Source organism: Desmodus rotundus, chromosome 3, assembly GCF_022682495.2.
Source record: "Desmodus rotundus isolate HL8 chromosome 3, HLdesRot8A.1, whole genome shotgun sequence".
Classification (NCBI taxonomy): domain Eukaryota; kingdom Metazoa; phylum Chordata; class Mammalia; order Chiroptera; family Phyllostomidae; genus Desmodus; species Desmodus rotundus.
In genome coordinates this window covers 117361056-117388847 of record NC_071389.1, presented here as the reverse complement: position 1 = coordinate 117388847, position 27792 = coordinate 117361056, and the positions used below count along the sequence as shown (strand labels likewise).

General features: G+C 40.2%; 1 pseudogene; it reads left to right on the top strand.

The window, feature by feature from the left end:
- Nucleotides 1-3809: 3809 nt before the first annotated feature.
- Nucleotides 3810-4807, top strand: LOC112303220 (glyceraldehyde-3-phosphate dehydrogenase-like; annotated as a pseudogene).
- The last annotated feature ends 22985 nt before the right edge of the window (nt 4808-27792 follow it).

Genomic DNA, 27792 nt, shown 5'->3' with positions numbered 1-27792 from the left:
GGAAGCAAAGTATATTTACCTACGTCTCGGCCAGGACTTAACATTTATTTACTTTTTAACTTCTTAAGAAAAACACTGCCTTTTGCAAAGGTTTAATCTTAAATAACAGAGACTATTGCAACTATAAATTTTTCTTTAGCAATCTCTCATTTCTTATGCTATAGAGTCATTTTCATTACTTTCTTGGTGGTTTATTATATCCATTTTACCCTTGTCCCACACTTTTTACCTTAAGACACACTAAAATTAACTTTATATATTCTCTTTACAGTTAATCTCATCTATACCCATGATTTAAACTATTACTTTTAAACTAATGGCTTCCAAATTTCCCAGAAGCTACAGGCTCAGATATCCAACTGGCCTTAAGAACATAACTGGCTCAATATGTTTGAACTTGTTAACATTTCTCTGAATCAACAATAATTATGTTTTTTCAACCATTTGTAGCATTATCCATGTAGTTGCTTAAGCTAGAAACAGAATTCATCCTTAACCCCTACCTGTTCCTCAAACCCACATTCATTCAAATAACAAATTCTGATTATTTTACCTCCTAAATACAGTTTACCTTCTTCACTTTATCTTCTCCATCTCTACTTTTGCTGTCCCAGTTTTTTCCCAATTTTTAACCCATTTTTATTATTCAATTACAGTTGACATACATTATTATGTTACTTTCAGGTGTACACCACAGTGATTAGACATTACATAACTTCCTAAGTGATCATCCTGATAAATCTTGCACCTGTCGCCAGTTTTAACCCTCATTATCTACCAAAGATTATTACAAAACTGGAACACTTTTCCTTCTCATGCCACCAGCCCCATCCCACCCCAAAGATATCCCACCAAACCTCCAGACTAATTTATCTAAAATGCAAATATCATTGCATTCTGTCCTCACTTAAAAATCCTTCAGTGCTCCCCACTTCCAGCACAAACCTAATATAATCTGGTAGTCCCTACTGAAGATAAAAGTAACCGACAACCATAATAACATAGTATGAACTACTTAATGAGATTCTATTAATGTGCCCTTGTATTTAAAGAGATATGGGCCCTGGTCAGTGAGGCTTAGTTGTTGGAGCATCATCCTGTAAACAAAAAATGTTGTGGGTTTGATCCTTGGTCAGGGCAAATAGCTATGTTGAGGGTTCAACCCCTGGTCTGGGCACATACTTAGGTTGTGGTTTCAGTTCCCAGCTGGGGCCACATGGGAGGCAGACAATTGATACTTCTCTCTCGCAATGATGTTCTCTTCCCTCCCCCCTCTCTCTTCCTCTCTTGCTAAAAGCAATGAAAAAAAATGTGCTCAAGTGAGAATGAGAGAGACACAGAGAGAGATGGAAAGCACTTTGTAGAGAAAAAGACTAACATTCTCTGTCTATTGTGAACCAGGTCCTATGCTCAGGTTTCATCATCTCATTTAATCATTACAACATGCTTGTGAGATGGGCAGTCAGAAATGCTTTAGATGCAAGAATCAGAATATCTCACAGGTGGTAGGCAGCTTAAACCGCAAAGACAGTTGATTCTCTCACAGTACAATGAGTCTAGAAGTTGCTGTTTCCAGCTCAATGATGCCATCAAAGACTCCTAGACTATTTCTATTTTTCCATTATTCTATACTCAGATTTTCATCCTAATTCTTGTTTTTTTAATAAATGCGAGATGGCTACTGAGCCCTAGATTTCACAGAGAAAAGGAAAAGAGATGATATCAGGGAACTCTCCTTTCACACTTGGACCCTTTACAAAGGAAGCAAAAATTCTCCTAGCAGCCCCAACAGGTTTCCATTTACATCTTCTTGGTCAGAACTGGGTCACCTGGCTACCCCTCTCTGCAAGGGAGTGAGAGAGCAAGCACTTACAGGTTTCTAGTTTGCCTAGTGAACAGCAATAAGTGATGGGGGCTGGGGGTGGAGGGGCTGGAGGCTGGGCCCGGGATAGCGACTCCACAGTTACCATTATGTCCAATTTGTAGCTGAGGCTAAGGTTTGCCCAAAGCCCTGCTGCAGCTTAGAGGTGAGTCCTGGATTGGGAATTGAGTTTTGTTTCCAACATTTTTACTGTCTTCCCTATACTACTGCAACCTCTCCATGTACTCTGGCTAGAATTTCAGATATTTAGACATGATTAAGGGGCATTTATTGGCATCTGTTATTTCCCCCAAATTGCACTACAGTATGATCTTAGGTCCATTGAATGGAATCATCCTAGAGTGTCCCAGGGATGAAGCCACCTTCTGTCTCTTTGATAAAGCCACTGTAAACCATGCTCCTTTTGTAAATGGAGACATTAGGGGCTACACTGACTATCTTAGACTGGCTTTGAAGTATAGTAGTTAAAAAGAAACCATGGTTAAAGTATTTAAACATGTATAGAGTGCTTTCTCTAACATTTATTCTCTGCCTCTGTGATCCTCAATTGATAATCCTTGTCAAATTTCATCATTTAGTTCTGCATGAGGTTTTAGACACAGTCATTCTGACTTTTAGACATTTCTTTTTGCTTAATGAATATCCTCTAATTCAATCAGTAATAATGGCTAAACCTGTTCTAACATATGAAAGAAAAAAATTTAAATACCCTAACAAGAGGTTCAATTTCTAAGGAGGGGAAACCTGCATATGAAATTTTATATCTTCTGTTTCTTTCACCCTTGCTTTAATAAATGAAAATCTGCTGAGAAACAGTCCAACTTTTTGCTTCTGTGTCCCTAGTATTTTAACCATTTTACTAGTTATTATGCAACAACTGTGACATCACAATGGAAAGATTATGACTTCAGTTTATAAGAAGGGGAAGAAGTATAGTATAAAAACAGTGAAAACATACAATGTGTACTAATTCTGACTCCACTGGAAATCCTTCTTTCCTAACAGTAATTCTCAGTTCCATGTGCTAAAATCTCATTTTCTATAAAAATGAAGCTGCAGGCAACTTAACAGTAAAGGTTCCAAAAAAAAAAAAAAAAAGGTCTTAGGGACATGCAGATGGAAAAAATATTTTTTTTCCACATATGAAATCTTTTTCTTTTGAAGCAAACCAATCTCAGTCACTAAAATGGACTTAAAAGGCCTGCATCCATCATCAAAGACTAGGTAATCATGAGCATTCATGCTACTCTTGAAGCACCATTAGATTAAAGATCACTGCAGTGTTTTCAGCCACACTAATAGTTTTAATCATGTCCTCATTTTTCTTTCAAACTTGGACAGTCAATTTTCCTATAATGGAATCATATTACTATTGGGGAAATAAGATGCCTTGCATCAAAATTCTCAGCTTTGAACAGCCATTTCCTTACATACTTTTCCCTCCAAAAATATTTGAAAGATTTGCGTTTCTGTTGTTACATGATTTTTCAGATAAAAAAATTAGGAAATACAATTAAAACAGGCATATGTATAATATAAAAATTCTTGAGACTCTCTGTTATGTATGGTACAGAGATGAAAGAAACAATATTACACAGAAGCAAACCTTGTAGTGTTCTTCAAGTCTAGTTTATGCCACAACAAAATGTTGCTATAGAAACATTAAATACCAACAGAATTCCTGGAAGTTAAAGATGTGCTTGCAGACTTGCTTCCAGATGCTGGCTTGCCTGTTAAATGAAACTCGGCATTTATCACATGGGAAATTTATCTCAAATCTTCCTATGAAAACTACCCGGGACTTGGAGTATAGTTTCCACAATGGAAAGGAAATGGTGATATAATAAGAATGACTAGCTCTCTGCTCCTCCAGTTTGACAGACAGTGGTGTCTTCTTGTGCAGCGCCAGCTGCAACCCTGAGACACTATGGTGAAGGTCAGAGTGAAAGGATTTGCCCATATTGGTCACCTGGTCACCAGGGCTGCTTTTCAGTCTGGCAAAGTGGATGTTGTCGTCATCAGTGATCCTTTCATTGACCTCAACTACATGGTCTACATGTTCCAGTATGATTCTACTCGTGGCAAGTTCAAAGGCACAGTCAAGGTTGAGAGCAGGAAGCTTGTCATCAATGGAAAGTCCATCTCCATCTTCCAGGAGCGACACCCCACCAACATCAAATGGGGTGATGCTGGAGCTGAACGTGTTGTGGAGTCCACTGGTGTCTTCACCACCATGGAGAAGGCTGGGGCTCACTTCAAGGGAGAAGCCAAGAAGGTCATCATCTCTGGCCCTTCTGCAAATGCCCCCATGTTTGTGATGGGTGAGAACCATGACAAGTATGACAACTCCATGAAGATTGTCGGCAATGCCTCCAGCACTCCTGCTTGGGCCCCTGGCCAAGGCCATCCATGACAACATTTGGGGCATCATGGAGGGACTCATGACCACAGTCCATGCATCACTGCCTCCCAAAACACCGTGGATGGCCCTTCTAGGGAAGTGGTGGCATGATGGCTGATGGGCTGCCCAGAACATCATCCCTGCTTCTACTGGCGCTGCCAAGGCTGTGAGCAAGGAGACCTCAAGCTAAATGGGAAGCTCACTGGCATGGCCTCCTGGGTCCCGAACCCCAATGAGTCAGTTGTGGATCTGACCTGCTGCCTGGAGAAAGCTGCCATATATGATGACACCAAGAAGGTAGTGAGCAGGCATCAGAGGGTCCCCTCAAGGGCATCCTGGGCTATACTGAGGGCCAGGGTGTCTCCTGGAGCTTTAACAGTGACACCCACTCCTCCACCTTCAATGCCAGGGCTGGCATTGCCCTCAATGATCACTTTGTCAAGCTCATTTCCTGGTATGACAATGAATTTGGCTACAGCAACAGGGTGGTAGACCTTATGGTCCACATGGCCTCCAAGGAATAAGAGCCCCCTGGACCACCAGCCCCAGGGACAGGAAGAGAGACCCTCAGTTGCTGGGGAGTTCTTGCCCCAAATCTATCCCCCATCACAGTGAGAATCTCCTGACCACCAGTTTCTGTCCCAGACCCCCTGAGGAGGGGAGGGGCTTAGGGAGCCCTACCTTGTCATTCACCATCAATAAAGTTCACTGTACTTGGCCAAAAAAAAAAAAAAAAAAAGAATAAGAATGAGAATGACTAGTCTGGTAGGTGTCTCAGGATTTTGGATTCGTCACCTGCCAGCCTGATTGTTTTTCTCTTCCCTCATCAATGCTTTCTATAAAGAAGTGGCTCTAAAACAGTATTAGTCCTTAGTGACCAGATGATAAGAAATCACTGTTAATAAAACTGTTCATCCATGTTAGGCAGGTTAAGCCTTTCTGATTGCCAGTGAGGAATCACGTGTTCCTGCAGGCACTTCAGGGGCTTTCTTTAAGAGTAATTTCCCCCTACTAATTTATACAGCAATTTGCTCTCAGAAAACAGACTGACTAATTAGGAAGCAGCTAAATGAGTTCTTTTAAAATGTCTAAAAATGTTCTGGCTTCTTTTCTAATCCTTCTCAATCAAACTGACAGTTTTTTAAAAAATCTCCTTAAACAGTGAATGCATCACAAGTACATTGGAATTCAAGCTATTACCAGTGGCCTTAGTTTAAGAAGGGATTTAAAATCCTGCAGAAGAGTCATATTCCATTCATTGAAAGGCCATCAGTCAAATCCCCCCGCCCACACAGACACCACCCATTTCTGCCTTCCTCTCACCTGTTGTTACACCCCAGCAGACTGCTCTAACCACCACGGGGGGTAAAACAGCCCATCTCCACTTGAGCATTTGTCCTCAGGCTGCGAGCTCAGCCTTCCACAGAGATAATAATTTTGCTCCTTGCCAGCTCTTGCTCACAATAAATGCAAAACCTCCAACTGTTAGTAAATGTTTATAAATATAGAGGAAGATAATATCTCTTGTGCCCTTAAAAAGGGGGCAGGAAGCTCCACTCCTGAAGTTTGGGCTGTGTATAGTGACTTCCTTCCAGAAAGCACAGTATGGGAAGAGGGGACAACGGAGTAACTTTATAGTTGAGAAGCCTGATAAACTCTACTTCAAGCCAGGTAATCGAGGCCAACATCAATAGTCATAAATCACATTAACGATATGTACCTTTGATGTGATGTAATGAAAATGGCACTTTACCTATGTGATCATCTTCCCCTAAATGCATAAACTTAGGCTAATCACAAGAGGAAGATCAGAAAAATCTCAACAGTGGGGCATCCGATGATGTGCACAACCAGTGCCCTTCAAAACTGTCAAGGTCATCCAAAACAGGGAGAGTCTGAACGACAGTCACAGCCAAGAAGAGCCTAAGAGGACATGATGACTGAAGGGATGTGGTATCTCAGAACAGAAACAGTACAGTTGGAAGCAACTAAGGAAATCTGAGGAAATTATGGACGTCAGTCAATGATAATGTCAGTATTTTTTCATGAATTGCAACAAGTGTCCCACGCTTATGTAAGATGTTAATAATAGGGAAACTGTGTGCTGGGTGGCCACTCTCTGTGCTGGTTGCTCAATTTTTCTGTTAATCTAAAATTTTCTATAAATAAAGTATTAATAAAAGTAAGAGAGAGACGGGAAAGGCTGAGGAGCATGGGGGCTAATGAGGTATACAAAGCTCAGTGTTTGCTGTTACATATTTGGGAACCGAAGTGGGACTCTGAGAGGGATGTAAGGCACCCAGCCCCATTGGGGTCCTGGCCTGGCTGAGGTGGGCTGGACTCGGGTGGGAATGAGAACTACTGAGTGTTCTTTGTCACTGTTACTCCGTGCCCAGCTCAGCACCTGCATCCTGAGTACTGGTGTTCATCGTGTGTCCACTAAGGGCTCGACACTGAGCTGAGGGTCTTACATACATTACCTCACATAGGTGTTAACAGATGAGGGAAACTGAGGCACAGAGAATTTAGTAGCTTACTCAACGACACACAGCTAGTAAATGGCAGAGTCTGGATTTGAACTCAGGCAGTTTGATTTCATTCAGGTATGAATCACTGGTTTTGGACATTTGAAATTCCTAAACTATGTTTGGCAGACCCAGCTGATCCTCTGCACCAGGTTTACAGTTCTTGGGTTTGGCTATGAGGAGAGGCCACTAAAAGTCCATGGCATGTAGCAGTTTATAACACCACTGAGACGTGGACCACAATCACCCTGCTGTGAAGCTGGATGGTGGAACTCTGTTTAATACAGTCACTTATTGGGGGTTTTCTCAGATCTGACCCCTGCAGACAGGGATCCTCGGATCCACCCGCTTTGGCTGTAGTAGTCAGCAGCTCCTCGGTGGGTTTCTCCTTTGCAGAATGGTTTAGGAGTGATACTAATAACAAACATGAACATGCTTTGTTGTCTTGATGCCTAATGGACAGTTCCCATAGTATTGATCGTACTTGTCATTAAGTAGATATAAGCTCTAATTGAACACAACACCAAATGCTTTTTCTGTATGCTGGACTGCTTTACCCAGGACAGTCTCAGCTTAAAACTGTTATCCATACATAATTATTAGCAGTGCCCTCTTTTGCTCTCAAAGGTGCCCCAGTTTGAATGATAACTTCTATAGCCACTGTATCTATAACACAGACATAATCTGCCACTCCCAAACTAAAATCTCTAGAGACCACAACAACTGCTGTTCTAATATGTTGGTGACAGCTGGGGTGTCTTGTTCATTTGGTGGAAAAAATGATTGTGAAAGAAATTGTGATTTTCAGGAGTGTGACTATTCATTCGTTCTACATGGGTAACGGTTTTCCAACTTTGACTAATTTCAACTACATTTCTTTTGCAACCAGAGTGTAACTACTGCACAAAGCACATTTATTAGAAAAGAGATATACTTTGTGACCATTACCTGAGCTCCCAAACTAGATGGTGGCCCTTAAGAAGTAACAGATGGCATCCTCCTCTCCAAGGACAGCCAGCACAGTCACATGCGACACCACACTGGGCATCTGCACATCAACAGCTAGCCTGTTGGAACAGGACCAAGAGCATAAAATGCTTTGGTTCTACCCTAATTTGCTTGTTTTAAGTTTTTTGCAGTTTTCATACTTGACATATATAGGAGACCATTCTGCATGGCGTGGGCCCAGCTCCTACTCAGAAAGGCCAGTGGGGAGCGAGGTCCAGCACACAGGACCCACGCCCACGAATAGGTTCTCCCGTGGGGAATCAGGCCTGCATTGTACCTAGGCTGCTATGAGGTTTGCTTTTGTTAAAATTCCCTCACCCTGAATTGAGGCAGCAAACGTTTACTGCATATCTTTAAAGTAACTTCCTAAAATCTATGCCAAACCTTCCAAGGATGAGTGTAACCAGTTCAACCACTTTTCCCTTTACATTTGCAAATATCCTTCCTCTTTTATGTAATTAGCAATACCCTCTCCTTTGTTTTCTGTAACCACCTGAAGCGAACCTGTGCACAGTAAATGAGGATCATCCTCAATGTAATGCACCCAGAAAAGCAGTAAAAGCCTGTCAAGGCAAGGGTCGGGGCGCTCTCCTCTTGAGAGAGTGGCCATACTGTCCCTTTTCCTTCACAGGACTCGGTAGTCCGTGAGAATTTGTCTCATCTCAGCCACAACACACGGATCCCGCTGGCCGGGACCCACATCACACATACATCCTAAATTTCTTGTTGGGACTAATACACCTTGTCTTACACTGAGTACCCAACATTGGCTAGTGCTGCCCCCTCACCTGTCATCACGGACCTCTTCTATAGTTCTTTACATTTCTCTCCTATCGAAAGCATTTCCCCGGTCCATCTCTTTATCATCTGCAAGGTTAACAAATTCACTGAAAATTATAGGTAGTGTTTCACTTCCAAAACCTCTCAGACTAAGTATCAGATATTAATTCTTATGATTTGTTTCCTCTGAAGGATTTTAAGATTTGTTGCAGAATCCTCTTCTCCCATGATCACAAATTTGTTGCCGCTTCCAAGAAATCCAAATATGCACTCAACTCTGAGCCTCAACTAAGGCTCTTGATAAAATGCTGTCATCTGTGCGGTAAAGGCCACCGCTGTTGCCTGTGACCAAACTGATTGTAAAATATAGTTCTCGAGGTACAAGTTCTGGAGGACCAAGTTCTGGAGGTACAAGATGGTGACGGTTGCACAATAATGTGAATGTACTTAATGCTACTGAACTGTACCCTTAGAGTGGTGAAAATGGTAAATTTTATGTTATGGATATTTTCCCACAATGTATATGGAAGCACTTGGACCCACGTGTGTGTGTAGATGCCCCTTGGCTTGTCTGAATAGATGCCCCTTGGCTTGTCTGAAGAAATACAGCCAAGAATGGGAGAAGGGCAGCAGTCCCTGGGGACTCATTTGCCCATTGTTGGATAGTCTAAAGATACAGTAACCTTTTTTGGAAGATTGGTATAAATGCTATCTTTTGAGGTCAAACAAATTATTAGTTGCAAAAGACAAAAGTGGGGAGGCACCATCCTAAAGAGGCAAGTAATAAATACATTTATTTATGCAACAAATATTTATTGCATTCTTGTCATCCTATTTCATCAGATCTAAGACAATATAAATCATTAAGCCAGTTAGGGAGTACATGTGTGCTTATTATATTACTTTCTATTTTTTGTATGCCTGAAATACTTAACTATTTAAAAGCTCTAATATGGCCCTGGCCTGGTAGCTCCGTTGGTTAGAGAGTTGTCCTATTACACCAGGGTTGCAGGTTTGATCCCTGGTCAGGGCACATACAAGAATCAACCAATGAGTGCATGAATACATGAAACAACAAATTGATCTCTCTCTCTCAAATCAGTAAATTAAAAAAAAATTAAAAAGCTCTAATACTATCATAAATACCCTGAGTCCTGGTATGATGTAAATTTACTTCATTTATATAGAACCCAAACAGGAAAGGTGTATAGAAGATCACAAAGAAGCTAAGGAAATAAACAGAAGCTCTAGTTGTAGACGGGAGAATAGTTGGGAAGTAGGGGATAAAGAGTAGTTAGCAATTAGTTGGTATCTAACTAAGAATTTACCTAGACGATACCTATTTTGGGCCTGAGAAAATCAGGTGTTTTTTATACATTCAAGGAAAATCTGGGTGGCCAAAAAATTTTAGGTCCTACATAAAATATACACATGGCATCTTCTGACTCAAAGTCCAGGGTTCATGAAGTTAAAACAAGTCACTGCCCAGAAATTTGAAGAGAAAAGAAGGGCTACAGGTCACAAGAATTCCCATAGCAAGAGACTCCAGCATGGCTGTCTATGTAGAATCCAAAATAAACCACTGATGATCTAATAATCAAATACCTAGGCTTTGGTTTCAGACAGACTGGTGATAGATCTAGCTTTAATTACTCAGTTGCTGAGGTTTAGACAAGTTACTTAAACTTTATTCCATAATCTGTTACCTGGAGCTAGCTCTATCTACTTCAGATGATCATTGGGAAGGTTGAATGAGATAAATGCAGCATCTGACACATGGTTCCAGGCACATATTAAGTGCTCAATAAATGTTAGCTGGTATTATTAATATTCCAAAATTTTTTTTCCTTTTTTTTTTATCAGTACTAGTAAATGCTCACTAAATAAAGACTCAGCACTGGCTCTGATCCTAAAAGAGCTATGTGACCCAAGGTCAATTATTCCATCTCTCTGAACCCCAGTTTCTTTAACTGTAAAATTAGAAATTTTTCCAAGTCTGTCCCTTTTATGGATGTATTCTCTCTCTCCCATATCTTTCATCATTGCTGGTGTCTTTCTCTGGTCTCCCCCATTGCCTCACTGCTTTCTCCACCCCCCGCCCTTCTTCGTTCTCTAAGCACCAAGGCACTTGACTTCCTTCTCTCATGTGGACAGCCACCATCACCTCCTCATCACTCACTCTGCCACTGCCTTCTCCTCCTTCCAAGACATAGCTTCCAAGACATGGCTTCTAGAATTTGCATTTTAAAGTTCATTTCTTTTTTAAAAAATATATTTTATTGAGTATGTTATTGCAGTTGTCTCAATTTTCCCATCTTGCCTCCCCATTCCCTCCAGCAATTCCCCCCAGCCTTAGTTCATGGACATGGGTCATGCATATAATTTCTTTGGCTCTTCCATTACCTCTACTGTTCTTAATATCTCTCCGTCTATTTTGTACCTAACCAGTTATGCTGCAATGACAGCTCTCTGCAGCCTACAGAATTCTCTTCCCAATCTGGCCTCACTCTATCTGGAATGGCCAACCTTCTTCTCCTCTAGCAATATGTAGGATCAGTTTCAAACACTATGTGTTTTTCAAGCCTCTCTAATTTCTCTGAGACAAGGCTAGATTCTCCCCATTTGCCCTATATACATATTCTTTTACTAGCCTTTTGATACTGATTCTAATATCAGAGCAAAACAAAACAAAGAATTAAAATGTCAGGTATTTTTATTTTCTGTACAAGAATTGGAATGTGGTGGGTATTCAACAGATGTTTGTCAAGGAATTTTAGAACGTGCTGTTAAGTGACATGACCAAAGATATAGCCCAATTATTTTGGTTTTAAGTCCAGTACCCTTCCAAGTAACTAGGGATGATAGAGGGGAAACTGTAAGAAAAACGCTTGTGGGAAGGTGGAAATCCAAGGTCCTCCAAATTCTCTGTCTCTCTTTAGATTGAATTGAAGGTCTGTCAAACTATGCCTGTAATAGATGTGTAGCAGAGTGGGGAGACTCTCCTCTCTCTTGGGGGAGATAGTTAGCAGTTCAGGTATGACGTGATGGCCACTTCAGCATGCATAGTGTCGGTTCTAGAGATGGAGAGAAGTAGATGTAGCTGAGAAACAGTTATAAGGCAAAAAACACAATATATTGGTGGGAGGGTAAGGAATCAAAGGAGGTCTGCATCCAGGATGATTCTTGGAGGAAAAGTGGAGCTGGTGACTGAGATGGAAACCCTGGGGGAAGCACCAGGGATATCAGAAGTTATGCCAGAGAAAGGTGACACATTGTAACTCAAGCTGCTCTTTACCTTCTCCACCCACTGTGTACTCAAAGGAGTATTAATTGAATAAGTGTGAATCATTGATCAGAATCTGTGGACTTATAAGGTGAAACTCTCGATCAAGTGTAATGGGAGTCAACCTTCCCTCCTTTGGGTGTTACAATAGTGTGGGATCTGGAGGTTTTGGCTTAACTGGTGTTTGCATACTTGGTGGCTGTGTGACTTTGGACATACCACAATCTCTCCACACTTCAGTACCCTTATTGGCGAAATGGCAAAAACAATGCTAATCTTCACGGTTATTGTGGGCATCAAAGTGCCAGTGTGCTTGAAGATGTTTTGTGACATACATTATCATTAATACATCATTTAAACTCACTGCTCCAACCTAATCTTCTCCTCTGCTCACCTCCAAAGAGGGGGCACAAATGAAAATGAAGAATGAAGCTTTAGCATTTCTGTTTTATGGGATTGAACTGAAGCTGGGATGATTATTTCCAGAGTGCTACATTCTCTCTACAAACATCATTCCCTTTTAATTTCGTAGACTTTGGGCTAACAGTTACAAAGATGAATGTATTATCTCAGAAACTTATTCACAAGACTTCTACCAAATCACCATGGCCAGGTGCAGATCTAAATGAAATTATGAAGCATTTGTAAGTTTTCATCAGTGCTGTTCACCCTTCATGTCCTTGACCACCCTCATGATGGAACATGCTTCTGCTTCAAGAGCTGTGTTTTCCTACCTTGCCTCTACCTTAGAATTAACTGGGGAACTTTAAAAAATTCTGGTGCCCGGGTTATATCTCGGACCAGTTGAATCAGGCTCTGGCAGTGGCCCCCAGGTACCAGTGTTTTGTGATGCTCCCCAGGTGATGCTGATGTGCAAGCAAAGATTGAGAACCACCTTTCTAGCCCTATTTGCAGTTTAACTGTGATTAGTTCCTGTGATAAGAACAAAAGGCATTCAAGTGCTAGAATTTTAGGCATTGAGGAGAGGCCACTTGGACATATAATTTTGGTTGGACAGTAACTGAGTGACGTCCACCAGCGCTACCAATGCTTACCAGTGAGTAAAAAGGTCAGATGCCCAGGTGTGGCTAGTGTAATGGCACCAGATTGCTGGTGTTTGTAGCTTGCTTCTGCCATGTATATATGTAACCTTGGGCAACTCATCAGTTTATCAAGGCTTTTGGTTTTTGTCATTGTAAAGTAAGGTAAACAAACTTTCTACCTCATAAAATTGTACATTAAATGATATTACCCATGTCAGGTGCTTAGTGTAGCCCATTGCTTCTTGTTGGGATAGCTTCATGAAGAACCTCACAGGAGTAAGTAGAGTTAGTAGGACAAGCATTCCTAGATCCATAATCATTCAACATGATTTGAGCAAATAATATATTACAGCTGTTGTTCTAGGTACTGGGCTTTGGTTGAGAACAAAAAAGGATTACCCCACTCATATTGCTTACTTGGTCCTTTTATATATCTTATCATAAACCTTATGATATTAAGTCATAATTATTTGTTTTCTTACCCACTTCCTTCTGTAGAGCCAAGGCATCCTAGAAGTAACTACTCTAACTGCCCTCAATAACCACTGAGAGTGGGGAAATGAAAGCCTAGAACTACCAGGGACAAAGTGGCTTTCATCCCTGCTTTCTCTCTCTTTTTCTCTGTGTATCTCATTCTGTGTGATTTCTCTACTCTGTCTTCTAGATCAATAATTCTTATTCCATTTGTGTCTACTCTGTTAGTAACTCTTTCATTGAGAGTTTAATTTCATCCATTTTGTTTTTCTGTTCTCAAAATTCTATTTGGTTGTTTTTCTAAATCTTCCTAGTCTTTTTTGAAAGTGTTATGTTATAGTCTTGTACTTTCAATTTTATCTTTTATTTTCTTTAAATATTTTAAATATAATGAATTTCTGTGTCCTATATCTGATAATTCCATTCCATGGAATTCTTGGGGAAGAGGTCTGGTCTTCCTTCTGCTAACTGTTGTTCCTGCCAATCGTGGCCTGCTTACGCATGTTTGCAATTTTGGATTGTAGTACACGTTTAACTGAGTTTTATTTATGTGAATCCTCTAAATGTTGGATTGAAAATTTATTGCTCCAGAAAGGACTCTTTTTTTTTCCTCTGCTAAATGCCTGGGACTATTATAAACCTGGGATCGCTTTATATTAATTTCTGCTTTGGAATTTCCAGGACTCTGTAGTATTAATGGGAATCCAAACCCATGTGCTAACTGGTCTATGGTCACTAATTTTGAGGGGATGTTTTTACTCACTCAGAACCCTGGTTGAGACAGACACATCTGTTTTTCAACGCCCAGGATGAGGCAAATGATCTCCATCCCACTCTTTTGCTGGGCACCTCTAAGGGCCCCAGCGTTGTGTGGCATGCTGGTGTCACGCCTGACTTTTGCAGGCCCAAGGTCATGTTTTTGTCCCCACAGAGCCAGTGAAACCATGTTTCTTGGTTGTGAAATTGGCAAATACCTTCTGAGCTTAGATTTTTAACTTCTTTGTTTTGGGCCTCCAAGGATTTCTCTTACTTTCATGCTCACCTTTGCAGTTGAGAATATTTATTATATTTTATCTAAGTTTTCTGAGCAAGTTGTAGTGGAAGGGCTTTCAAAATTACCACCATATCATAGATAATTTTATAATGCTATCAGAGAGGTTATTTTTATTGCTGCCTTTAAGGAGATTATAATCTTGTTGGCTGTTTATTTGGAAATAACCTTTTGACAGAAATAAAGAAATGTCTTTTAAACATTGACCCTGCTAGACACCAGTCAGCTGGGATAAACGCGATGGGTCTCGCTGCTCTCTGCGCCCCAGCCCTGCAGGCACAGGCACTGTCACCATTGGTGGGCTGAGTGGGCGCACGCAGCATCCAATGGAGCAACGAGAACTTTGTGAAGTGCATTTGAAAACCATCTAAGAAAAAGCGTTTTTGAGCATTGGGGGATATATTCATTTCCCAACCAAAGCTGGGGAATCCTTTAAGACCTTCATATCCCAGGGAAGGGCATTTTATAAGGAGTGTTTTCCATGTAGGGGCCTTTAAATCATATCAATGGTTTGTTTTAAAAAGCAAAGTTTTGAACGCCACTCTCAGATAGTCCGATTCAGTAGTCTGAAGAGGAATCTAGAACTCTGTATTTTAACAAGCCCCCCTCAGAGACTCTTGAGTTCACTGAAGTGGGAAAAGCCCCGTGCAGAGTGTGTCTGCATGTGAGAGAGTGGGTTGCCGTAATTTCAGGGTCCCCACTGATTCATGCAGTAGGACTACAAAAAGCCAAATAGTGGAAAACCTGTTTCAGTCCTTGAGATTGAAAGCCTCTAAGTCTCTGGTGCAGTAAAAACCTAACTTTGAACCACTACAGAGAGAGACAGACAGACATGCAGAAAGCCTTCTGTAGTGAGTTCAGCACCTGTGATCCAAGTATGTGCCATCAGGATTCTCGTGATGTCAGACTGGACCACTGTAGAATACAAAGTGTCTAACAAGAGTCAGGGAAATGTAGCCAGAACCATAAAAGTAGAGCTGTTGGAACAAGAGCAAAACTAAAACTTCACTCCAGGAAGGGATTGATCTCAGTGCCAGAACCACAGTATACCTGAACTCAGGTGTTATTTAAGTCTATTTCATACAGCCTATCTAGTTTAACTATTATTTATACATATAAACTATATATATAGTTATATATAGTTCAAGTATATATATTTCTATGTACATTTCTTCCCATTATGTATGTGGGTTTAATCCTTATTCCTAAATTAAAGCTTTATAAGACTCAATATAAAAGAATACCGTCTGGAAAGTTTATACACAGATACCAGGATCTCCTACTGCTCAGAGGCAGTGACCAAACAGAGACCCCTGGAGCTCTAGTAGGAAAAAAAAATGCTACACAATATGGTGACTAAAAGGGAACAGGGCCCCATAATCAGTGGGATTGGGCAGATAAATAGGTTTTAAAAAATAATTGAAAATGCAACAGTCCTTTACTGAATGCTTTCAAAATGCAGTATTTTAAAGGGTGCCATCCATGTAGAATTATTTTGGGAACAAAATTGAGAAGAATTTCAAATAAAGAAGCTTGCTGTGATTGTTGCTTTAAGCACCATTTTTGGTTTACAAATTACATGCCATTTTACAGGCAACTAAAGAAACATGATCCAACTGTATTATTCTGTTACCCCACGTTTTAACAGTTCCATATGGTTAACATCAGTCAGTTGATTTCTTCAGAAACAATTAAAAATCTTGCCAGACACAGAAGAAATCATGTGAGCATGTTTGCTGCTTGCTGGTGACATTTCATCCCCTCCCCATCCCTTTAGTCCCTAACAAATTACTCAGCCTGCTGGAGCAGGATGCCTCCAAGGCTGGCTGGGAACTGACAGCCCTTGTCCGAGACATCCTCTCTGACCACAACCCAGACTGGACTTTTAGGCAAACGATAATGCAGAAAGAGACCTGAATTTGTTGCTGTGGCACCAAATGACAATATTAAGGGATGAAGCCAGTATAAAAAACAGCTGGTGCAGCTTGAAATGCAGTGTACCGCTCAAAGTAAAGGAATTGACAATAAACTGATAGAATGTAGACCCATTTTGGAGGATATTTGGTCAAGATAGGCATTATTTTACTGTAGTAACATCCATTCCCAAATCCTAGTGACTTACGATCAGTAAGGTTCATTTCTCACTCATGCTATCAGTTGGGGTGGGGGCAGGTCCAACTCATTGCCAAAGTCGTCACCCTGAGCCTCAGGCTGACAAAGAAGGAATCATCTGCAAAGTTGTTAACATGGCAAAGGGGAAAGAGAATATGCTAAGTTTGTTACATACATTGTCTTGTTCAAGCTACCAACCACCCAATGAGATAGATAGTAATATCCCTATCTTATAGATGAGGAAACAAGTTTAGGGCAGTCAAAAAAACTTATTGAAAATTACTTCCAAGGGAGTGGCAGAAGGAAAATTCAATTCGAGGTCTGTCTGAATGTGGCAGGCAGGCTCTAAGATGATCCTTGATAATCCCCACACCCAGGGATCCATGTCCTTGTGGACGGGCCTAGTAACTTGCTTGCAGTGAGTAGCATTTGGCAAAGGTGATGGTATGTTGTTTCCAGGATTAGGTTACAAGAGACAGTAACTTCCACCCTACTAGCAGGCTCCCTCTATTGACGCTTTCCCTTGCTATCTTTGATGAAGCAAGTCACCATGTTGGATAAGCCCACTTGGCAAGGAACTGAGAGGAACCTCTGTCCAGCAACCCTGAGGAACTGAGTCTTGCCAACAACCATGTAAGTGAGACTGGAAGCTGATTCTTCTCCACCTGAGCCTTCAGATTAGACCTCAGCCCTGTCAGCACCTTAATTACAATCTCATGAGAGACCCTAAAGTAGAGGATTCAGCTAAGCCTTGTGCAGATTCCTAGCCCACAGAAATAATAAACATTGTGTTGTTTTAAGCCACGAAGTTTGTGGTGATTTGTCACATAGTAATAGAGAGACCATGCTCTTTCCACTGCATCAGTAAGCCTCTTTTTTGCAGAGTGTACCACCCACACCTGCTCTCCCTCCTTCATTCCTTGATTTGGTTGGTGACATCCTATCTGCTCGCTGGAGTCATACATTCGAGAGTTATCCTAGATCCCACGCACTCCTTCACTTTCCATATATAACAAATGACCAAATCTTGTGGACACTGGGTCCTATACATCTCAAATCTCCTTGTTTCTCTCCCATCCCACTATTTAGATTAGGCCATAATCATCTCTTGCTTAGACCTTTTTCATGGCTCCCAAATGGAGACATCTGCCTCCAGAATTTCTGCCCTCCATTTCATCTTCAAACACATCACTGTTCCCACACTAGTTCTAGAATAAGTCTACACTCTGTGATATGTTAGTAAGACATTGTAACTTGATATTTTGCTACAGAGTTCCAGTTACATCCAGAACCTTCCTCCCATTCAGGCCCCAGATAAATTGCTCTGTATAAAACTGCTTTAAGGAAGGATTATGAGACTAAAGCAGGAAAACAGAATTAGCAAAATCTTGGCTTCTACCTTCTAAAAATTTGAACCAAAGCCATTAAGAACAGAAAGCATACCAAAAGACCATGTAGTTTTTGAAGGATACCTGATCAGTCACAATCAGTTTTCCTTACCCCAGACTACAGGTTCTGTAGACCAGAACACAGGAAGGGTGCAAGGAAAGCATGAGACTTAACATATCTGCATCCCTGAGAAGGAGCTCTGCTTCCTGACTTGCTGTCCCCATCCCAGTCCTGGGAAGAGGGATAATAGAAACCCAAGGTGGGTTTGGGGGAATCAAAGAACAGAGACTTGCATCTGGCTTCCAGGGCTTGGGGGAGGGGACAAGCAGAGTGCAAGCCTGACAGGGTCCCCTGGCACCAAGCCCTACCTCTCAGCAATAGAAAGCCAGCTGAGTGAGGTGCCTGGGCAGACAGACAGGGCCAGCTGAACAGACTCTTGGTGGGAGACCAGATGGGAAGGAAGGCATCTTCATGGATGCCAACAATAGACAGATGAAGATAAAGGACAACTACTTCCCCTTCCTTGACTCTCCATTAATATTTCAGCACTTAGGAAGCCCTCAAATTTAGGCACAACCCAGGGATTGGGGGAAGGTCTGCAGTTAGTGGAGATTTAGCATCTGCTCCCAGGCAAGAGAGAGATTTGAAATATAGGTTTCACCTTCTCAACAAGATTCCTTCTTAAACTCTTTCCACTTCTCCCCCTACTTGGAGAGAAAGCATTTGACAAACCAAGCATCATCCTAAAAGAATAGTGTTTTGGGTAGGAACATTTCTTGAGCATTGTAGGATGATGTGAGAAGACTTAAGAAACAGAATCACCCCAAGGCTTAGCCTCAGACACCCTCCCTCCTGGGCTTTTTCACTGTCTTTCTGGCCCTTATTTCCTGCAGAGTTGTCCCTACCACATCCCTTCCCTGACTGCTCCTCCTTTGGCCCTGAGTCTTTTCTTCATGAATTCAACTCCATTGCACTGGAGAGTCCCAGAAAGGATCACATCCATGAAAATAATTTATGATCACTCTCTACTTGTCTCTTCTACTTGATGCAAGGGACAGGGAGAGAAGAGGACACTCAGATTTCCTTCTATTTCTCATTTTTCACTCTTCACTACAAATCTGTCCATTGCCCAAACTGTAACTGGCAAGCCAGACCTTCCGTTAGCCACCCCAACTCCTGAGCTGCCACTGGACTTTTGTAAGAGTCTGGGCTAAAGGAGGCTGAGTGAAATTTTCTGATTTGGGGGGAATCACAGCCCTTAAGAACTTGTGTCTAGTCTATCGGTGTTTGAGTGTGATTACATGTCCAGAAGCGAGGGACAGCAAGGCTTATGCACCTAGACAAAAAGTAAAACAAGCCAGATAACTTATTCATTTGGAAGTTAATTCCTGATGCTTTAAACTACACCCTCCAGTTCATACTAGGATCCTTTTTGTTGAGGACAAGAATGACAGAAGCACTATTCTTTACATCATACTGAACAAGCACAGGTTTGGGGAGACAGTTGATGCTTTAGCCTTTGGTCAGGCCCTAACAAGTATTCAGATGCTTATGGAATTATAAACCTGGGCCCATAGAGGAAACAGTAAAGAATAAAACCAAAATATAGGTTTGTTGTTGGTGTTGCATCTGTGCATGACAGGTGAGGGTGTGTGAGTGTGAGTGTATGCATGGTCTCCACAAACTAAGAAAACCTAACAACAAAACAGGTTTCCTTTGTTCAGCAAAGATCTGCATCTCTGTAATTTCCATCTCTTGCTCAATGTCACTCCAAAAGAGAAATCTGTTCCCTTTTCTATAAGCAGTCCTTGAAGATATTCAAAAATAGTTGACATGACCTCAATTTTTCTCCCCAAATTTATCTTTCTAGACTGTGCTTTTAAATGTAGGAGAGGAAGGTAGGACATAAAGGGAATGTATCAGAATTGAGCAAGGATATTGTTCAGTTTGTTGTTGGTGAAGACTTTTGATTTGGTACCTTAAATGATATTGAAGGAGAACATAGGGTGTTTTTAAAATTCCTCACCTGAGAATATGTGAATATGTTCATTGATTTTAGAGAGAGAGGAAGGTAGGGAGGGAGGAGAGAGAGAGAGAGAGAGAGATCTATGAGACAGAACTATCCATCAGTTGCCCTGGCCAAGAATGGAACTTGTAAACTTTAAGTGTAGGGAAAAATGCTCCGACCAACAGAGGCATCCAGCCAGGGCCATGAGGTGTTTTGTTTTGTCTTTCATGTTTATCAAAAAGAACCATATGTTATTTTTATTTTTAATAGATATGGGACTATTTTTAAAAATATTTTATTGTTTATGCTATTACAGTTATCTCAATTTTCCCCCTGTGCCACACTCCACCCAGCCCACCCTGCTCCCACAGTCAATCCCCACACTGTTGTCCATGTCCGTGAGTCATGCATATATGTTCTTTGACTAATCCCTTCACCTTCTTTCAACCAGTCCCCACCTCTTCCCTCCCCTCTTACAGCTGTCAGTCTGTTCCATGTTCCTATGTCTCTGATTCTATTTTGCTCATTAGTTTATTTTGTTCATTAGATTCCACTTATGATGTTTGTCTTTCACTAACAGGCTTATTTCACTTATAATAATCTCCAGTTCCATCTATGCTATCACAAAAGATAAGAATTCCTTCTTTTTCAATGCTGTGTAGTATTCCATCATATAAAAGTACCATAGCTTTTTTATATACTCATCTACTGAAGGGTACATAGGCTGTTTCCAAGTCTTGACTATTGTGAATAGTGCTGCTATGAACATAAGGGTGCATATATTCATTTGAATTGGTGTTTTGGGATTCTGAGCATATATTTCCAGAAGTGGAATTGCTGGGTCAAAGGCAGTTCCATTTTTTATTTTTTGAGGAAACTCCATACTGTTTTCCACAGTGGCTGCACCAGTCTGCATTCTCAGCAACAATGTCCCTTTTCTCCACATCCTCACCAGCCCTTGTTGATTTATTAGTGATAGACAGTTTGGCAGTTGTGAGGCAATATCTCATTGTGGTTTTAATTTGCATCTCTCTGATGGCCAGTGATATTGAGCATTTTTTCATAGATCTATGGCCCACCTATATGTCCTCCTTGGAGAAGCATCTATTCAGGTCCCTTGCCCATTGTTTAATTGCATTGTTTGTCTTCCTGATGTTGTGTCATATAAGTTCTCTCTATATTTTGGAGATTCAACCCTTGTCTGATTAATCATTGGCAAATATGTTCTCCCATATAGTGGGTTCCCTTTTCATTTTGATGATGGTTTCTTCAGCTGTGCAGAAGCTTTTTAATTTGATGTAGTCCCATTTGTTTATTTTCACTTGTTTCCTTTGCCCTAGGAGATGTATCAGCAAAAATATTGGTATGTGAGATATCTGAAATTTTACTGCTTATGTTTTCCCTTAGGAGTTTTATGGTATCCCAACTTATATTTAAGTCTTTCATCCATTTGGAGTTTTTTTCTGGTGTATGGTGTAAGTTGGTGGTATAGTTTCATTTTTTTACATGTACCAGTCCAGTTCTTTCACCAGTTATCAAAGAGACTCTTTACTCCATTGTGTGCTCTTGCCTCCTTTGTCAAATATTATTTAACCATAGAGTCTTGGGTTTATTTCTGAGCTTTCTGTTCTATTCTATTGATCCATTTATCTGTTCTTATGCCATTACTAGACTGTTTTGATTACAGTGGCCTTATAGTACAGTTTGATATCAGGTATTGTGATCTTCCAACTTTGTTGCTCTTTCTCAAGATTGCTGAGGCTATTCAGGGTCTTTTTGCGCTCCATATACAGTTTTGAAATATTTGTTCTAGATCTGTGAAATATGACATAGGTATTTTAATAGGAATTATGTTGAATCTGTAGATTGCTTTGGGTAGTATGGACATATTAGTGATGTTAATTCTTCCAATCCATGAACATGGTATATGCTTCCACTTGTTTGTATCTTCCTCAATTCCTTTCTTCAGTGTTCTGTAGTTTTCCAAGTACAGGTCTTTTACCTTCTCAGTTATATTTATTCCTAGGGATCTTATTTTTTTGTTGTTGCAATAGTAAATGGGATTTTCTTCTTAGTTTCTCTTTCTGATAGTTCATTATTGGTCTATAAAAATGCCATGAATTTCTGAGTATTGATTTTGTATCGCACTACTTTGCCTAATTCATTTATTTGGTCTAGTAGTATTTTTTGGTGGAGTCTATAGGGTTTTCTATGTACAATATTGTGTTGTTTTTGAAAAATGACAGTACTTCCTCCTTTCCAATTTGGATGTCTTTTATTTCTTCTTTTTGTCTAATTGCTGTGGCTAGGACTTCCAGAATTATGTTGAATAAGAGTAGTGAAAGCAGACACCCTCAACTTGTTCCTGATCTTAAGGGAAATGCTTTTAATTTTTGCCCATTGAGTATGATATTGGCTGTAGGTTTTTGTATATGGCCTTTAATATATTGAGGTATGATCCCTCTATTCCCACTTCGCTGAGAGTTTTTATTATAATGGGTGCTGTATTTTATCAAATGCTTTTTCTGCATGTATTGATATGATCTTATGATTTTTATTTTTTGTTTATGTGATGTATCACATTTATTGATTTGTGAATATTATACCAAACTTTCATCTCTAGGATAAATCCCACTCGATCATGGTGTATGATCTTTTTAATATATTCCTGGAGCTGGTTTCCTAATGTTTTGTTGAAGATTTTAGCATCTACGTTCATCAGGGATATTGTCCTATAATTTTCTTTCTTTGTTGGGTCTTTACTTGGTTTTGGAATTAAGATAATACTGGCCTTGTAAAAAGAGCTTGGAAGTCATCCCTCTTCTTGAATTTTTGGAATAGTTTGAGAAAGATTCTTCTTTGAATGATTGGCAATATTCACCTGTGAAACCATCTGGTCTAGGACCTTTGTTTGCCGGGAGGTTTTGATTACTGTTTCAATTTCATTAGCTGTTACTGGTCTATTCAGATTTTCTGCTTCTTCCTGATTGAGTTTTGGAAGACTGTTTCTGGAAATTTATCCATTTCACCCAGGTTGTCCAATTTCTTGGCATATAGTTGTTCATAGTATTTTCTTACAATCCTTTGTATTTCTGTGGTATTGGCTGTAACTTCTCTTCTTCATTTCTGATTTTATTTATTTGGGTCCTCTGTCTTTTTTTCCTTGATGAGTCTGGTTAAAGATTTGTCAATTTAGCTTATCTTTACAAAGAACAACCTTCTGGATTCATTGATCTTTTGAATGTTGTTGTTGTTGTTTTTAGTCTCTATGTCATTTATTTCTGCTCTGATCTTAATTATTTCCTTTCTTCTACATACTCTGGTCTTTGTTGTTTGTTGTTTAACTAGTTCTTTTAGCTGTAGGGTTAGAATGGTTATTTGAGATTTTTCTATCTCCTTTAGGTAGGCCTGTAGTGCTATGAGCTTCTCTCTCAGGACTGCTTTCACTGTGCCCCACGGGTCTTGGGTTGTCATGTGTTCATTTTTATTTGTTTCCAGGTGCTTTTTGATTTCTTCCTCAGTCTCACTGGTAACCCATTCATTATTTAATAACATATTATTTAGCTTCCATGTATTTTAATCTTTTTGAGTTTTTTAAATTGTGGTTGATTTCTAGTTTCCTTCCATTATGATCTGAGAAAATGCTTGATGTGATTTCAATTTTCTTGAATTTGTTAAGACTTACTTTGTGTCCTACCACGAGTTCTCTCTTTGAGAATGATCCATGTGCACTTGAGAAGAATGTGTATTCTGCTTCTTTGGGATGAAACATTCTGTAAATATCAATTAAGTTTCTTTGAACTAGTTTGTCAATTAAGGTTGCTGTTTCCTTGTTGATTTTTCATCTGGAAGCTCTATCCTTTGATGACAGTGGGGTGTTAAAACCCCCTACAATGATTGTATTGCCCTCAATCTGTTCCTTAAAGTCCTCCAAGATTTTCTTTATATATTTAGGTGCTCATACGTTAGGTGCATATATGTTTAAAAGGGTTATGTCCTCTTGTTGGATTGCTCCCTTTAGTATTATGTAGTGATCTTCTTTGTCTCTTCTTATGGCCTTTGTTTTGAAATCTATTTTGTCAGATCTAAGTATTGCTGCCCCAGCTTTATTTTTTTCTTCATTTGCATGGAATATTTTATTCCATCCCTATATTTTCCACCTGTATAAATCTTTTGTTCACCTCTTGTAGACAGTGTATATAGGGGTCATGTTTTTTTATCCATTCAGCTACCCTATTTCACACATTAGAAATGACTTTCTCAGTTAGATGACAAGGAGAGATGAGGATCCCATTTCTTTTTTTCCCAGATCCCTGCTCACAGAGAAAAAATAAAAGAAATCCAAGTCTGACTCTGCTACATATATATACATAAAATACAAAAACAAAAAATTGGAGAGGAAAATTGTGAGAGATTTTGAAATGGAAAAAGAGGTCATTGGATATCTTTTTAGTGGAGCATCCAGGAACCATCCGATTCCATGCACACATGCTTAGAGAACTGATAATAATGCAAATAATGCTTGTCATAGAAATGCAACTTGTGTCTGGTGAAAGGCAGTTGATATCACTCTCTGGATATTGCCCTGTGCTGCTAGTTTTATATCTGTTTATAAATTTGTATCCCAAATTCCTTATTAGTCCATATATATGTGGAACTTTAAGTTCTCCTTTGAAAGAAAGGTTGTAACACTTTCCTGATCCCCTCATTTATTAATGAGTTAAATAAAGTCCTTGGCATGTGTTTATTTTTTTATTTGGATGAGAGTCACAACTGTACCTTATATTGAAAATTATCCTTTGACAATATTTTCTTATAATTCACCCATCTCTTCATCTGTCTTTTGGCTTTTTAATCTGCATATTGCATATTCCCTTCATATTGCCCCCACTTTATACATATGAAAGCACCTGTCAAATGAACTCAAGAACAGTTGGCTAGAAATAAATGATAAAGATTTATTCAAGAGTCTTCAAGTTTGCAAACTGGCAACATAGGTAGGCAAAACCCCAGAAATGTTCCAAAGAAGGAAGAAGAGTTAAGAGTTCTTGTAGTAAAAGGTATACCCTTGACAATGATCAGTCCTACATTCCTAGCCCTAGATTTGGTCCAGGATGGTTATCAGTCATACATCAGTCAGTCTGAATGATGATGCCAGATGGTCTGGAAGATGGGTTCCCTGAGGTCTGGTCATATCTGGTGGACTGGATAATGCATGTCAGGTGGATGTCAAGAGGTCTGGATATGTGAGTCCTTCAGGGGATATCTGGAGGTCTGGTGCATGTCCAAGTATTGATACACAACAACCTGATATATATCCAGGCATTGACGTAGGACCTGAAAGTACAAAGTTTAAGATCCCAGGCTAGGTAGAACAAAAATAGAAACAATTCTTTATGACTGAACCTTCATAATGTTAATAATTTAGTGGCTTGGTTAAAATGACTCCATTTTATATATTTCCTACTTTTACTGTTTCCTCACACCTAAAATTCCAATACTATTATCAGTATGGACTCTGGAACCAAACTGCCTGAGCTCAGTGTAGTGCGTGTGCAGCCCTGGACATCGTTACCCCCGCCTGCCAGCCTAGGGTAGGCACACGCTGAGCCAGTCAGTGTAGCGTGCGTGCAGACCCAGACATCCAAACTGCCTGAGCTCAAAATGTAGAACCTTAGGCAAATTACCTGACCTCTCTGTGCCTCACTTTCCTCATATGTAAACTGAGGGTACCTCACAAGGTTGTGTGATAAATAAATGAGTTACACAAATAATGCATCTAGAAAAGTATGGGAACATAAAGAACATGTTACTTTTACCTCCTGTTGCAAGGACAGAGGTAATATCCTACTCACTCTGGGACCTGCTTCTTCTTTCAGGTCCTAAAACCACAGCCAGCTTCTCTGTCACTTCTGTGAATAAAAACTAGTTTCTAATTTAGGATCCTTGTGCTACCACTACTTTCTAAATTTCTCCTCTGTTGGGATATTATTATCAAGTAAGGATTTATCTTGCAATTTTTGTCTGAGGGAGTTCCATTTTTTTTAACAGAGTAAATTTATCAAATCATTTTTTTCAACAGAATGAATTTATCAAATCACCCTCATAATAACCCTTCAGATGGATCAGATGCACTTACTGCATTTACTTATTCTGAACATCAAATAGTAGTGGCCTCTGGGAGCATGCACTCAAGCTGAGAGAAGCATTAGCTCAGAAATCTGGAAAGATCATACTGTCTTTTTAGTGTAAGATTAGTGAACTTATACAAATGCTCCCTTTGGGGAAATAGGGAAAAGAGGTTTGATTTAGCTTCCTTAATCTGTTTGTAGACTGCAAATCTCCTTCTTCAGAACTGGGCTGTTAGAGTCAAGTTTCCAATGAAGGTTGTTCCAGAATAGTATTCCAAGCCCCCGGTCCCAATTTTATCAGTCAAGATAGGCTTGGTTTTGTTGCTGTAACAAACAGCCGCCCACGTCTCAGTGCCTTGAACAACAAAGGTTTATTTCTCGCTCATGCTGCATGTCCAGTGTGCACTCACAGTGGTCTCTGCCTCATGGCATGTCCCCTCCTCCAGGACTCAGGCTGATAGAAGCTCTGCCATCAGGTGTGCCTCCAGATGCTCACCAAAACAAAGAGATCACAGAAAGTTTCCAAGTGGATCTTAAATATTTTTACCCCAAAGTGAACAACTTCACCTCTGCTTGTATTGGCCAGAGCATGCTTCATGGCCACATTTAATTTGAAGTTTGGGAAGTGTGCCCTTCCCACGTACCCAAAACAGAGAGAAACCAGATATCAGATATTGATGGACATGGTGATGTTTACTATAGGAAACCTATCCGTGTGGCATGGGCAATGTAGCCCAGCCCCTGATTCAGAAAACCGGCGGGTAGCGAGTTGGCACACAGGGCCTGAGCCCACAGATCAGTTTTCCTGTGGGGAATCAGGGCTGCATTGTACCTAGGCTGCTTTGAGGCTTGCTTTTTGCTAAAACTCCCTCACCCTGAATTGAGGCAGCAAACGTTTACTGCACATCTTTAAAGTAACTTCCTAAAATCTATGCTAAACCTCCTAAGGATGGAGTGTAACCAGTTCAACCACTTTTTCCTTTGCATTTGCAAATATCCTTTTTCTTTGTAGTAATTAGCAACTTCCTCTCCTTTGTTATCTGTAAAAGGTAACCTCCTACAGCAAACCTGTGCATAGTAAATGAGGACCATCCTCAATGTAATGTGCCCAGAAAAGCAATAAAAGCCTGTCCAGGCAGGGGCCGGGGCCCTCTCTCATTCAGAGAGTGGCCACGCTTCCCTTTTTCTCCACGGGACTCCTGCAGCCCGTGTGAATTTGTTCGTCGCATCCACAACACGTGGACCCCACCGGCCCGGGTCTGCATCAGTTTACCACACCAGTTATGGCTCCCCAGCCTTCACTGCTTTACCACCTTTGTTCTGATTTATTAGCTTTACTGTCAGCATTGGAATAGGATGTAATTCCATTTCACTTGGCCTTGCTTCTAACTTGAGAACATCCTAATATTATCTGAAATCTGTGGGAAAGAAGTAAGTTCCTCAACAGTATAAATTTGCCCCTTTAAACTTCAGACTTTCTCTAAACAGGTGGTTTCAATATTACCAGGAATAAGCTTGTTTTTCCTTCCAAGTTTCCACTCACCCAGCCCCCACTTGGGTCTAATTGTAAAATGCATCTGCAAGTTTTAAAAGCTCATTATGTAAATGTATCAGAGTCCATATCCATCAACAGATAATTGGAAGACTATATACATATTTATGAGTTTGCTTAATATCACTTTAATGAGTAGGTTTACTAGAAATA